Raw genomic sequence first — 15,966 nt, 5'->3', positions numbered from 1 at the left:
TAGTGAGCATAACATCTGCCTGGCATGCAGAATGTTACTGATTTGAAAACCAGCAGATGCGTTATACTTTTCTGCTGTTCTGTTTTAACCAATTCATCAGTACACCATTTCATTATTTTTTTAGTCACTTGAGGTACAAAGGTTTCACCCCAAATATATAAGTATTGGATTTGTCAAAGAAAGAAACGAGACAAGAAAGTGAATAGCTTGGGGAAAGAAATATAATAATTGAAAACAAAACAACTCTGCCAGATCTGAAGTGGTGGAAGTTCAAGGTGCATGAAAGGCAAATATTATAACCATGATGCTGCTGAGAAGCTCCTGTAACAATTGTTGCAGCAGATTTTAAGGTAAACCTGGGAACAATGCAAGGAAGACATTTTTATTTGAAAGCTGCTTGTTGTGCCTGTATATATGTGCATTTTGATGCTTTAACTTTGATATGGAATAGGGCCTGGTTATTTGAGGGACCGTCTGTTTCCAGTCGGCGCATTCTGGCCATGGTTATACTCCAGGTTCCCTCAATTAAATGTTGTCATCTGATGGGACTGAGGAAGTGTGCCGTCTTTATCGCAGCCCCTACCCTCCGGAACAGCATCCCTCCTCCCCCCCTCCCCCAAGATATGCATGGCTACCACTCTCCTTGGTTTCTGGAAATCTCTTAAGACCTGTCTGTCTTCCCAGGCATGGGGTTAGGGTGGCTGTGGAGCCCCTATTACTGTAGTTTTTGCATGGGGAGGGTGTTGCTTGTGTCCCAGCAATTATATGGTTTTTAATGTGTTTTGAAGGTGCTTTTAATATATGCGCTGGACTTATTGGATGCCGCTCTGATTCTTCTTGAGGTCACGTGGCCTTAACAACTCTAATAAATAAATAAGTCAATAAAGAAACAAATATATACACACACACATATTTTCTATGTGCATATACAGTACATACAAATAAAGTATATATGTGCAGTAAACACCACCCCGCTGCCCAAGAAAAGAAAGTGATTGGTAACTGCTTTTCTGACATGGAAAGTTGGGAAGGGCGCAGCTACAGGGAAACTCTCCAGTGGGCATTATGGCAGCCAGCAGTCCAGATGGAACAATCAGCAAGTTTCTGACAAAACATCCCAACCCGGACACACTTTTCTTAAGACAGAGTCCAGCCATTATCAGCCTGCAACAGGAGCTGCATAAAGTTACAGTGTGGACATGCCCTAAGTCCCTTTAGCACAGCACCTTCTTTTCAAATGATAAAATTACAGTTGAATGGAATCTTCCATTTGCTAAGGTAACTGTTTTAACACCAAGGCAACTGAAGTAACTCTACATTTGAATAACTTGGAAGCAGCAACATTGCAGTTATAGGGAGAAGAAGTATGATTTCTGACAAACGAAGCTGAATGTAGCAAGAGGATACTGTTTCTTGCGTAGGAGAGGGGTTGTCTGTTTTTCTTATATTTTGCAATAAAGCACATTAGGCCTTCCTGCTTTTAAATGGTAAAGCAAACATCTCATGCCTGGAAATACTCCCAAATATTTCATGTTAAAATTACCGTTCTGTCCTAGCAGTTGAACGTGCTTAGCATACTGTCCTTATTTATATCTAGATTCAAATTCATGATGAAGAATAATCCTAATTCTATACTGAGTTTTCCTTTCCATACAATGGAAATGACACCAAAACCTGCAGAACAGTGGATACTGTATGCAAGACTGAGGCCACCCAAGTGACAGATCTATGTCACCTTAAGGTTCCGTGCACTCTTACTCTAGGTTCCGTGCACTCCAACTATTAACTGCGGCAGAAGAATTCTTTTCCAGGGTCTTCTCTTTTCCCATTTTTCTTTGTACCTGCAGAATTGGACCATTAGGGTCTATTTTCTATTTAGTTTTCCCTCCCTTAGTTCTAGTGGATGGAGAAGAACATCAAAATAGGCAAATGTCTTTTCTTTTCTGAGCAATGGTGAATGATCAAAGAGGACTCCATGAAAACTGGAACACACATGGAATAATGTCAGAGAAGGGCCTGCTCTGGATCTTTCCACAGTCTCACAGAGGAAGCTTGCTTGGCAAAATCTCTCTTTCAACAGAAAGAAGAGTTTTCAGTGGGGAGATCTGAAAAATCTGAATGATCCCTGGGACACCCTCCTGGAATGATGGAATCTTGGATTTAATTGCCTTTTTTACTTCAGTCCTATAAACACTTTCCTGGGAGCAAAGCCCATGAATGTGATGAGAATTAATTGTACAATTATTGGAGGTACAATATGCAGGCTGCCAAAATCCAGGCAACCACCAGATGACATCAAAGAGATAAGAAATGCTAATTTTTTGTTACCATCTCCTGCTTAATCAGGTTTTTGCAATCCACATGTATCTTACTTGTTACAGCACAGTTCTGTAATGGGTCTTACACTCATGCAAGTGATTACAGGATTTCAGTCTTAATCAATTACATAGTTTCTTCCAATTAATTGAAAAACCTTACTAATATTTATAATAAAAAAACTGCAGATAGCAACTGCTCAATATTGTCCCTTTTATGTACACAGGAAAAAAAGATTGGTCAAAATACCAACTAGAAATATGAATCCCAGATAAATTATCAATATTTTTTTTATGTTTAGAATTTTACTTCAGATTTTGATTTTAACTTTTTCAAAAGCAGCAGATTAAGGAAAAATGTTTATTTAGCATTTTCAGGAAACACTATTTTTATACTTCTTGTAGCTTTCATATCTCTTTCTTCTTCCATCCTCCTAGAAAAACCAGAATAAGTTGTTTGCATAGCTCTTCATAAATTTTACCATGAAACTACCCAAATGAACATGTTGCCCATATAATCTCCAATAAAACTGAGATTCACAAGAAATGTAGAAGTAAGTTATCTAGATTCAACAAATTCTGGAGTGAGGGGTAATAGGTAAAAGGGCAGCTGAGCAGGTTGAGAAATAGGAAGGAAAAATTCTCTCTTCAAGGTAAGGATAGAAGATGAGGCTGAAGAAGACATGGATCCCTGCAAATTCCATCTTTCCTCAGTGGGTTTATTGATCTGCTCAGTTAAATCCCATTAGGTTTAGTCTAATCTCCTCTGCTTGATTCAGGCTTTAACTGTGTCACAAGCCAGCTTGAAAGGCTTTATCCTAACATGGTTCATAAACCCTTTAACAAACAAAAATAATTTGATTGCAAAAGTCGCGTAAAAAATTCCATATTGGCTTTTTTATTTGTTCAATTTTATTATCAATTAGTCAATATTTTACATGCGCAAATTGGGTGATGGTGGGAGAGATATTTAACCATGAAGTCTAATTTTGTGAAACCTCGTGTCAACTTGACATAAAATGGTGTTTTGTGCTACATGTAAGTGATGACATTTATTCTGCACATGATGTTTAGCAATCTATTAACTACCAAAAAATTAATTCTTGGAAGAATAAGAATGACACAATCACTGTATTAATGCATAAATATTATCCACTTAGTTTTTTGGTCCAAGGAGATAGATAAAACCACAAAAGCATAGATGGAATACAATTATAGACAAGTACTGTCAAAAACTAGAATAGACAGACTGGACAAAACATTCTTCATGCTTCAAGAGATGGAACAGCTTTCATTTAGTTTTATAAGAGCTTTCTTCTGTAGCTTTGGACACAAAGTAGTCTGAGCAACAAGAATCCTACTGGCCATTACTGAGGTCTTGGGTGTATATTAGGTAGAAAATTGTGCATTATTCTTTTTTATATGTGCTATTTCCTGTCTCTCTTTGACTTTACAGTTGTGCTTGTTCACACGACCACTTTGTGACTTGCAGCTTCTGTTGATATAGAACTCAAATTTTGATTGTAAATGTTCAATAAGATGTAATAACATAACCCAGGCGTAAACGTGACTCCCCATGGAATTCAATGAATGTATGTCATTGTTAGCAAATAATACTGAGCTTGCAGGGCTACTTACAGAATTAATCCTGCGCTATAAACTGAAGGTCTTCCTGTTAATTTTGACTCTGACATGTTTCTGTTCTATTCCAAATATCCCAAAATGTGCATTTAAATTATACATATTTTCCCCAAATAATAACTGAAATATCCATTAAAATATGCATTTTTATAGATATTTTTTGAGTCAAGAATTGCTCATAGCCTAGAGAAAACAAAAACCTTGCCTACTGACAGCTACTATATCAGGGAAAAGTGGCTTTTGATATGGGAGGGAGCATGGGCTTCCTCAGACAATTTTTTAAAATGCTTTCAAAATGTTATAGCTGTTTACATATATATTTTATTGAAGAAATAGGAATTTAGACTTTATTAAGTTTTATCTCTCCCATAAATGCAGTTGCATTACATAATAAAACAATGCAAAGACTAGGACTTAGATGTTCGCCCAAATCACCTTGGCATAGAACTGTCTGGGTCTTCTTCTGAAGTTATAATACAGATTTGGTTTATTTCAACAAATAAATAAGAAGAATTGAATTACTCCTGAGCCCAACGGAGAGTTTGGGGGGTTTTGTTTTGTTTTGTTTTAAGCCCTGACAATTGTTTTAAGAACAGGCGCTATCCTTTCAGCACCACAACAGCACATCACAGATTAAGATAAACAGAATGCAGGCTTATGCATAATAATGTATACATCTCTTTAGAACTTGAAAAAATATATTTTTCATATTTTGAAAAGAATAGTGTGTAAAATGCTGCACAGTGAATCTCAAAATACTTTGACAATGTTAATTTTTAAATAAACTTCTGCAGGTGTGCATTGATGAAGCCCTGCAACAACAGCAGCATCAGCAACAAGGCTGTAATCCTACATAAGATGTGGTGAAAACTGCCTTTCTACAGGGTTTTGTCCATGCACGTATAGCACCAAAGCACCAAACTCTGTCATATATTGTGCATGATTCAATATTCAAATTGAGTTTACCAATCAATCAGAATTAGACCAATAAGACTGAAAAGCTTTGAGTGCCTTCAGATTAAGTTCAGCTGCCATAACTGTGTGGGATTTTTTTGCTCATAGCCTAGAGAAAACAAAAACCTTGCCTACTGTCAGCTACTATATCTGGGAAAAGTGGCTTTTGATATGGGAGGGAGCATGGGCTTCGTCAGGTAGAAACAGTTGGAGAGAGCCTCATATTTGCCTCTATTGGTATTTTTTTGTCAACAATACAGAACTGTTTTCTCATTGCCCTCTTTCAGGACATGTTTTATTTTATTTTTCCCAATCTAGCTTGCAGCCTTTGTATGTCCTAGTGGTCTGCCATCTGAGAACTAAAATATTACCTTTTTGACATCAAGCAAGGTCAGCAAAGTACTGCAAGGTAGCTGAGCAATGAAAGTACAAAGTACAATAAATGGAAATGGGAAAAACATATTATTCCCAATTCCTCAATTACATTGCATAATTGTGTCACATAAAAAGTTGACACCGCTATTTACTGAATATATTTCCCTGAAACTGACAGTCTAGTACATTGTAGCTCGCAAGAGTCAGGCAAAGCAGCAGTCTCTTGGCCATTAAAGGTAAGAGCTTAAGTACCAAATTTAGGCCCTTCCCTCACCCCAGCTCCAACCCCATCAACAACTGGAGATTCCTCAACCAAATCTGGCCTTGACTTCTGGAGTACAGTCATCACACATTTCCAAACCACACACTGAGAGATGACATGAGGCAATTCTATCCAGTCATAGGAAGGGAAAACTGAGATGAATTAACAGCTAAATCCCAAACTATCATAAAAAGGAATAACGAAAGCCACAGGAAGCAAAAATAACAGCAGGGTCAATTTCTACGTATCTATTCCATTATACCCATGGATAGCAAGGAGATATAAACTCAGATGCATGCATACAGGATTGCAGAGAAGACAAAGGAGAAGAAAAGGAAGAGGAAAAAGGCATTGGCAAAGAGAAATATTTTCCCTTGGCTGCTAAAAAAATCAACATTGTATCCGGCAAGCTTTTCTGAAAGGGAATTCCCAAGATAAGGTTTCTATCAAGTTTCCACAGCTTTTGGGGAAGATCAGGCAAGGATTCTGAAGCTATCTCAGTAATTGGACAAGTTTATATGGATGCACAAATTCTTTCAGGATCCCATTTGCCAAGTTATTTATGCATAACATCAGTTTCAGGGAAGAAACTATTCCAGCTGTTTCAAAATCAGCCCGCTTTCCTCCATTTGATTGATTTGTATTCTGCACTAGGTGAAGTTTCCAGTGTTCAGAAGCAGTCCCCTGTGCACTGTTAAACATCCAGAGAAGCTTTGTCTATCCACGGAGAGGCTCTAAAGGTGTATCTGCCCCAGATGATAAAAGATGCTTTACTCTGTCAAGGTTGCTAGTATCTCCATAGATAATGCTCCAGTCAGTCTGCTACACCTCAATCCATAAATAGCCTCTGTAGCTGTCAGATACAGCCACACTCTATCACTATTACTTATTCTCACTAGTATGTTACTTTCATGCCCAGAATCTGCCCAAATAGAGACCGGATAGATTTCTTACCTGGTAGAATAAAATGCAGCTGATCAAAAACAATGAGAGTAGCTAGGAAGTAAACTGGTCAATCAGAAGCATGGCCCAATTCAAAAGTACAAGTTATGCGGATATGATTTGGCCTTCTTCAATTATGATTTTTAGTAGATCTAATCTGTGTTTCATTTCCCTCTTCTGCTTCTGACAGCCTTGTTACCAGACGTACCTGGAGCATGTTTGACAAGTTTCTCTGAAAGATATTTCAGGGGATATGTTGCAAGATGGGAAGTTATATAAAAGAATGAATGAATGAGGATAATTTGCAGTATATTGCTAGGGTGTGTGCTTGAGAGATATACTTTTCATGTGGCGCACATTTTAGTAGACAATAGGTCGGCTTGTCATCAGCTGTTTTTGTCCATATTTATATGCTTCTCCATGAAATCCTGAGTATCACAATCAAGGCTGCTCTCCATTCCACAAAGACTTCTCCTAGGTTAACATGGCTATGTGCTTCGCAGGCAGGCTTGTTTAAAGCACTGAATACTTCTGAACAGCATTAAAGCTCCAAATTCTGGCATACTCTATTATATCATACATTAAATGCTTCTTTCAGGCTGAAGATTTTGCCAAGATTTTGCCTTCCATATAAGGGAACATCAGGCAGTGATTTGCTTTATCTGCCCCTCAGCATCCTTTCGCTCTCTCTCATTCCCCTCCACTCCCCACAGACACATACCCCTGGGTGCCTATGCACATGTACTTATGGTCCTCTTATCAAGAGTTTCAGAAAAGAATACAAGACCACAACCATATTTAAAATGAAATGTAGGGGATTACATTCAATATCTCAGTCTTATGAACTCTGTTTCTGAAATAAAGCATTTCTGTCCATTCTGTCAGTGTTGCTAAATGTGAGGAAGGCATTTGGTGCCTGGCCTTATATGGCTTAACTGGTGAGATCATCTGACAAGCCATTTGTTAGATAAGGCTGCACCTGCTTGTCAAATCATGAGCATTCAAAGAGCTAAATATACCCAGGCAAAGAGGCTAATGGGGAGTCCCATTCCTAGGGCCTCAATTAGCTCATTGTTCACACCAATCTTCCCCAACCTTGGCACCCTTCTAATTCTGGAAGTTTTAGTCTAACACATTGCAAGGCTTTCCAGGTTAAGGTCTTCCTAAGTCATGCTTAATTTTTTTTTTCAAAAACTCTTTGTTGATAGTATGATTTGGGGGATTTTATTTCAGTAGGATATGTCTGAATGGTTTGTGAAAACACCTAATGGACATGAAATACAGTTTATTAAAAAGTGACCATATCAGTCTGTCCCAATGGAAATCTGGGTTTGCTTACAGAGTTGAGGGTCCGAGTAAATGGGTATTGATTTTCCAAAGCTTGAAACTGTGTTTTGCAATATGCCAGTAAAATCCATTTATAAATATAGTTACTATTTACTGTCTGGGACAAAACATTATTTAAAAGGAATAATTAGGAAAAAAGACAGAGACCCTACCTTGGTTTTATATTTCTTAACAGGATTATTTTTCTTTGTGTAGAATGCATTGAAGTGAGGACTCAACTTACATATTTCTGTTTCTTTCAAAAAAAAAAAAATTCACCCATTTTCAGAGATTCTCTCACTGGTGTTGTGAAATCAGTAGATTCAGTTCTAGTGTAACTGAAGCATCTGGATAACCAGTGGTGGAGAGAGTGTTTTGAACTAGAGCAGCTCTCTCCAAACTGGCGCCATCCAGATGTCTTGGACTCAGCCCTCAGAATTCCCAGCCACTTTGGCTGCTGTGGCTGAGAATCTGGACAAAGTAATCTAACGCAGCTGCAGGGCAAAAGGTTGAAGAAGACTAGGCTAGACAAAACCTGGTCTCCTCCAGCAAGTCAGTGCTCAGAGCCCTGATGTTACTGCTACTGGTTAATGTGTATGTTTGCATTAAAAGCACACTAAACCCTACCAAGAGCATAAGAGCAATATGATCTCAGCTTACATCCATCTGTATTAACTGCAATCTGACACTGGCCGTGTCTATACATGTAGCTGAATGAAGTAGTAGGATCTTGAGGCAATTAAGTGGTTGGCACCATTCCAGGCTGATGGGGTATGTGTCGGGTGCCCTTTTTATTGCTCTCCCATAGACTGAACTTGCTGGGCTGCTTTTGGGCTGCAGAGTTTGGGGTTCTTTTCAGCTTAGACAGTGCTAAGCCCACAATCACTTCACCTGTAGCCCATCTTTATAGCCACAAGATGCTTCCACAGTTGAAAATGGCAAATTTTGGTGGCTAAATATTTCCCATCTGGGGGAGAGCAAGGCGCACAGAGGATAGATGCTGCAAAGTGGACTAGGCCAAAATGTTCTGCTTTTATTTTCGTTTTGTTTTGTTTTCCTTCTTCTGAAGGATGTGGGGGTTTCTTAGGTGATTTTAACTATGTATATGAAGCTTACCTTAAGATCTATGTAACAGTCTCTCTGTGCTTCTCTTTTCAAAGTACTGGGAAATGATGCCATTATTTCTAAGCAAAAATGATTGGATGGGACATGGGGTCACCAAGAAGAGGTCTGAGGGTAACATGTAGTTTTGGGGCTTCAGGATGTCTACTCCTAATTTAACTGTTATCTTATTCTGCTACATGTATGAACCAGATCACTGGTAGAAAAAAGGGAACATTAAAATTTAAAGAAAGAATTAGTATAGTAATGGCAAGCACTTATATGGGTTACCCCTACCAATACATTCTACATTCCTACTCATAAATTCTGTATGGATCATGATATTAGTGGTACAGGTTCAGTGGTACTGGCACTTCATCACCTCATGACTGGCCATAAGGGTCCATAAGTTAAGCATTTACTCTGCGCCCTTCTTTATCCATCACTTTGCCTACTCTTTGTCTAAGCGATGGCTAATCAGAGCTCACTTCCTTCTGCTTTTCTTCTCAGGACACATGCACAGAGCATATCCTTTCTTTACTCTTCTGGTAGGATGTAGTTGGCTAAGTGCTAAGCTTTGCCTATTCCTATAATGTATTTCCTTTAAATAAGCCTCCTTTCTGTTCCAGTTATAAAACCTGTTTTACTAAGCCTTGCTGAGATGGAATTCCTGCTCTCAGAAATGCTCATAAGTACACACTAAATACTTCTGCCTCCAGCATGTAGAAATGATCAGAAATCTGAGTAGGAAAAGAAAAAAAGTTTTAAAGGAAAAAAGCCCTGAAAACACTGAAAATAATCTCTTATCCATAATGCATTGCTTCTGACTAGATTCCCAAAGGAATGGACAACTAGATTTGCCCTATTTTGTCAAAAATCCCATGCATATCTGAGTTTTATTGGATCTTTTTAGTTACTGTGAATATGAGCCATAACCAACAAAGATCTTTTCTCCCTGCCTCCCCCAATAGTACTTAGGAGAGGACAAACCAGAATGAGAAGTAAGGAATAATCAAAAACCCCTACCCTTATTGCACCTGGGTTGCAACGGCTTTTCAAATTTCCCAGAATTATGGTAGCCATGACTTTAAGTGGAAAAGCTGACTCTTTTATCATGCTTTGCTTCATTCTGACATGCACAATAATTTAAGAATAAAATTCATTTCGAAACAGAAAGATGCTTAGAAATCTGTCTATAAAAAGCTTGTCTGGAAATCCTTCTGCCTGACTTAGGAGCCTTAATCTCTCTAATTCATTTGTTTTCAAATGGTCTTCTTTAAAATCCTTCCCTGGAAACTTCTCAGAAATTTCAATCAGAAGACCAGCAAGGGCAAGGAAGTGTCCAGCCACCATGACCAGCTGTGTCCCATCTGTTAGGGTGGAAAAGGTGGGGGCAGATGTTATTCTGGTGCACAAAAAGCTGAGTGCTGCATGATGCACAATGAATTACATCATCATCTACCGCAAATGATGATGTAATCGGCAGCATGCCATGCCTAGCTCCTCCTCCACTGCAGTGACCAGTTCAGCAATGTGCAACTGGAGGAACATGCTCTGTGTGTTCTGGCAATGATGAAGCCTAACAATGTAGCCTATATGAACTGAGCATGCACAGTAAAAGAAAACCAAGAAATTTCAATAATACTCAGATTTGTTGGAGTTCCTGGATGAGGAAGTAAATACAGAAAGATTCCTATGAAGATAGGAAATCTGAAAGTCAAAGTATGTAGATTCTGTGAATTTTTATCTAGAACTCAGACACTGCCTCTGCTTTATTATTGCCCTAATGTACTTTGCCTACCGAAGGGTCATCATTTGGAACATGTTATGAAGGTGATTCCTGGAAATATATTTTAATGCAGTGATGGGAAACCTATCGGCTTCTAGTTGTTGCTGAATGACAACTCCCAGCAGGCCCAACCAGCGTGAAGAGATGCTGAAAACTTTAGATCAGCCTTAACTTGAAGACTATGGGCTCTACACTTTAAAAAGTGAAAAATGTTGCTCCCAATAGAGATTTGCCATTTGTGCTTGTAAAGTCACACTGTGTCTAAGTCATATAACTGGACAGAACCTGTAGGTCAGCCTCCCCAAATGAAAGTAGAACATGCTTTTTATACTCAAATAAAAATATTCCTATAGAAAGCATTTAGTAATATCATGACACAGCAAAGGTGCATTGCAACAGAATCACACACAGAACAAACACACTATTTATAAACTAGATGAAGAATCCACTAGCAATTCTTGTCTACCATAATTCCTTATTAATTATATTGTATTTCATGATCACTAATCATTTACTACCAGTGGAGTTTTCCTTTGAGCTTTTAATCATCATTGGTCTCTGCCCTGACCTCTTTGTGAACACCTATCTTCTGGGACCATTTCCCTTCAGATATCAATCCCTATGTTCCTCCCTAAATAATAAACATAACCCTGGGGAGAATGTCTCTCTTGAGTCTTTCCTGGAGGGTGTGCATTTATTGTTCAACCTCCGGCAACACAAAGAAAGAATGAGAGAGAGCACATAAGCAATGGAACATTTTTTCTTCCTCGGAAAAATACCTATAGAAGAACACATATGGAAAATGTTAGGGTGCCATTAAGATGTCTCCCTCCCTCTCTCCCTCTTTCTTTCTCTCTCTCTCAAAACTCTTGTTTTAGCATCAAATCAAATTCAATATGATTGCTGCTTTTTCATTAGATTGGGTTTCCTACACACTCCTGATTATGAATCTTTCAAAACCCATGTGGATTTCATATTCCAATAGTTCTCAGATGAGTTTCTCTGAGAATATTGATTTCTAGGGGGGAAACACATTCTTTAGAATCAATCCTGACTTTTTCAGAGGTACTCTCTTTCTTCCCCACACACTTCACTGAATGAATAACTGTTTTCTTCTGTACATAGGGCCCAATTGGCTAAAAATACAGAGGCTAACAAAGCTAAATAACTTACAACCTCAGATTTTACTGTCAGGCAGCTGTGATTTCTCCCTCTGTTTTTCTTTCTCTAAGCCATTCATCTTCTTCTTACTCCTGGGATAATGTTAACACTGTATTGATCCCCTGGTTGTGTCTGTCTTTATACAGAATACCGGCAGAAAAACACTAGTCTTCCATCCAATTTATAGATGTAACAGTCTTAGCAATATGAAATATAGAGCTACTTACTGTTCTTCCTATGCTCCTTCATGCCCGCAATCATGAAACTGACAATAAAGAAAGCAAAGGCTGGGTTAAGAATAAACCAATTCCAAAGCCACAACCTTCACAAACCCCGGTTAAACATTTACCCCAATTTGGAGCAGCAATCTCCTTTCAGGAATCTGCTTAGGTAGTTGCTGGCACCTCAAGAATCAGGTGACAAGCGGTCCATTTGCTTGCTGCCATTCCCGCCCCATCAAGCGTGTGCTGAAACTTGCACAAAAGTCACGAAAGACATTCAGGCTAGGATTTCAACAATAGCAAGAAGGAGGAAGATTTTTTAAAAATCCATTCAGAATACAAATATTTGCAATCAAGGCTGGTTTGGTATTACCTATTGAAATGTTGCTAAGAGACAAAGACATTTATTTGAAAAAAACAAAAAGCCTACCTTTTTTTTTTTTTTTTGCCAGTCTTCTGTTCCTCTATTTACCCTAAGTTTGAGTGGAAATTTCCAGAGCAAGAGTGAGGGGCTAACAAGGAGAAGTATGCTTTGGATGAGACTGCCTGTTAATCAGGGAAATGGTTAGCAATAAGGGGGGTTCCCAAGCCCAACACAATGTCCTTCAGACATCTGGTAGTTCTGAAATGTTCATTAGGATGTATACTCCAGCTATATCACTAAACGCAAGTTAAGCAGTACGTAGAACTCTTTTGAACACACCAGCTAAATCACCACCCACTCTATAACATGACTTTTCCATGCCAGCAAGGGGGCGGTGTAAACAACTCTACCTTTCACTTAATTTTCTATCAGCGGCTGATGAAGATAGCACTAGATTTCATAAGAAGAAGTGTTGTGAAATTAGGGGCCAGTGAGGATGCAAATAACTGACCTTTGCCCTTCCTGGTAGGACCAGAAGAAGACTGAATAAAGAGGTGAGGATGGTGGTTAATGTCTCTCCACAACAAAGTATAATTCCTTCATGAGTAAAAGAGGTTGTGGTGAGGAAAGAAATTATTGTTGGCCACTGAGTTCATTTGTTCATTCAATCACTCCAGAGAACTTGTGGAGTCTAGGCTGTCCATGGGGTATGGTCAAAAAGTCAAGATGTCAGCTGTGACAGTGCAATCAAAGTGATACATAAAAAACAGGTGGAGGTTTGATTACACCATTTTGAATTTTTTTTTACCACACCCTGTGGATACCCTGCCACTGCTGACTCTGAGTGGCATTATACAAGAGCAAACTATGAATGAGAGGAATGGTTGAAGGTCTGCATCCTCTCTGCTCCCCCCCCAGACCAAAAAAAAAAAAAGATAGGAATGAACCACTTACAAATGCTATTTCTTTGTGGCAGATGAACTCTAATCCTTCCCACCTCAGTCAACAAAAAGAACAGAAAATTTAGGCAGGGAACTTTTTCATTTCTTGAACTCTTGCTAATATTTTGTATATGTTTGCCTTTAATCCCTATCAGGTGATTTTTCAAGCTGAGGTATTTCCATCCTGTCTACACCTTTTGTTTTCTCTAGGGCACTTCTGGATTATTGAACATCCTTGCCACTGATGAAAACTCAGCAGAGTTTAGGAAGTTGCCTTTGTGCAGGTTGAAACTTGAGAGCATTTGAATCCCTCTGGATAACAGAACTGGAGGCCATGCTAGTGGAAAACCCGTTCCCGCTTGTCCCTTAACAAAGACAAGGCACGCTTATATTCTGGGCAAACTCTAAAACCATCAGTTTTTTTCTCTCTATTGCAGCCACTGTTTTGCCACTTAATCTAAAGCTTTGATTTAACTTTCCAACATATGGAAGTTTATTCCCTCCTCTCTTACACCCCCCCCCCCCATTATACAGCTTGATTTTTATATATTTAGAACAGACTGGGCTCAACATGAGTGCATGTCTGTTTAATATTTGGGGCTCTTCAGGAATGCACTGGCCGTCATTGCTGGCCCTCATGGAATGTGTGGCTGTGTCTTATGTGGGCAGCCTGAGTCAATACTTTCAACATTAAAACAAGTCATAATTAAAATATGCATGCTCTATAAAGGTTTTAATTACCATAAAGTGCCGGGTGCCTCTCCCTGGCAACATTGCGCCTGTAGGAAAGATGAGGCTGCACCACTACAAAGGCAACGCCAGCAACGACGCACGCAAGATATAAAAAGAAAATACAATTGTATTGGAGCAAGGAAAATTGGGGGAAAAATATCTCACAGATGAACATCTTCGTTTTGCAAGCTGAAGCTTCCAGCATGCGCATACAACACACTGCTTGGAAATTAAAACAGTTACTTTGGGGTCTAGCTGCCAATTTGATTGTCGACATCTTCACTTGAAGATTTTTTTTCTCTTTTGGCTGGCTTGTCTTTCCGGCTATGATTATGACTGAGCGAGGTCCCTGTCCCCACCTTGATAGCCTTCTTCAGGGGAACCTGCTTTCATTTATGAAGTACGTCAGAAGGAAGCTTGAAGTCCCTTTGTCCTGAAGGTGGTCATATCCTCGGATGGGAGAGTTCCTTAATGAGCTTTCTTTGACATTTTTGTTTCCCTGAGTAACAGTCCTATGGATCTGCTTTGAAAATTGAGGGATATTGCCCTAAAAAACAAGAAACTTAATCCTTCCCTCCTGTGCCATTTTCCCAGTGCAAATGTCCCCCTCAAGTTCTCTTAGTCTGCTTACTCATGAATAGAGCCATCCTGGCCAGACTGAAAGCTCAGTGAATAAATGAGGAAGATCACAGTGCTGTGTCTGCCTTGCCTGTTCAGTTCTGTCTGTTCTTGTCCACTCAGGACAACTCCTCAGGGTCCCCATTGTGGGGTTTCCCTCAGCTGCTGCCTAAGATGCTTTTGACCTGCAGAGGAACATTCAGCATAACACCACTCACAAGCACTCCCCCAAAAGGTTTTGACATGTCTTTTGGAAAGTGCAGTGCCATCACCTGGATGTATTTATGTATTTATTTATGTATCAATCAATCAATCAATCAATCAATCAATCACATTTCTATCCTGCTGTGCCAGCCTTAAGAGGCAGACCAGGCCAAGAAATAGACTCCACGGAAGCCTGAAAACTACTTTTATTTAAATTGGCTGTAGTATCAGAATCTTCTAAATCGGATTGTGCTTCCCCTTCTCCCTCTTTTATATGTATGTGAATTAGGGGGGTTCCTGTCTGAGGCGTTTTCATAATCCCCCCTCCTCTTTGGGCTTAAGCAATGTTTATCTACTCATTGCCTTGGTAACGGATCTTCTCTCTCCCCATCCGTCTTCCCTCTGGACTCTCTGCAATCCAAATACTCTCAGAGACTATAAACTATAAAAATATCTTAAAATATCCTAAAGTCAGTTATAAGCCAGTGTTGCTTTTACTGTCCAGAAAACTGAGTTAGGTCTCAGGATTCCAGTTTCTGAACTTAGATAACATCTTTTGTTCACTTGCCTCTGGTTGCATTGGTAACAAAGAGGAAGTGACCTTGGAGGGGGCCGTTGTTAATGCTGTTCTCTGTTTCAGAAAAAAACACATATCCATTATCCCCCCCCCCTTTTTTTTTAGAAAACTGAGAATAGAATAAAGGTGAAATAGAGTATAGTTATATTGTTCATCCATACCTTGCTATTGGAGATTAATGGTGACCGAAGAAAAGCTGACAATGAGTAGGATTTGGAGCAGAATGACCTGTGCTCTTAAAGTGCTGCTACTGCTGCTGCTGTATTTACAGAGTGTTTTGGCCTCTGCTTACGAGTCACTGTCCTGACAGCATCTGCAACATCAGGATGATTTTCAGCCATACCCATATATGAGGCTGGGCCAATTTATAAGCTCAATTGAAATGTGGTTGAATACTTTCATGTAGACTTTGACATTAGTAGGAATGGTATGGTCACCTCAGC

General features: G+C 39.2%; 1 protein-coding gene across 1 annotated transcript in view; it reads right to left on the bottom strand.

Moving 5' to 3' along the window:
- Window positions 1-12,170, bottom strand: part of KCNJ16 (potassium inwardly rectifying channel subfamily J member 16) — a 40,932-nt gene extending 28,762 nt beyond the window's left edge. The window contains exon 1 of the mRNA XM_007421677.4: window positions 12,094-12,170. The gene's annotated coding sequence lies outside the window, so the exon portion shown is untranslated. The remainder of the gene's footprint in view (window positions 1-12,093) is intronic.
- Window positions 12,171-15,966: the final 3,796 nt, after the last annotated feature.

The sequence above is a fragment of the Python bivittatus genome, unplaced genomic scaffold (genome assembly GCF_059951505.1).
Source record: "Python bivittatus isolate LINGU-HERP-01145 unplaced genomic scaffold, Pbiv_v1 ctg000220_np1212, whole genome shotgun sequence".
NCBI classification, from domain to species: domain Eukaryota; kingdom Metazoa; phylum Chordata; class Lepidosauria; order Squamata; family Pythonidae; genus Python; species Python bivittatus.
The sequence above is the reverse complement of the archived record's forward strand: the minus strand, read 5'-3'. Positions and strand labels throughout refer to the sequence as shown.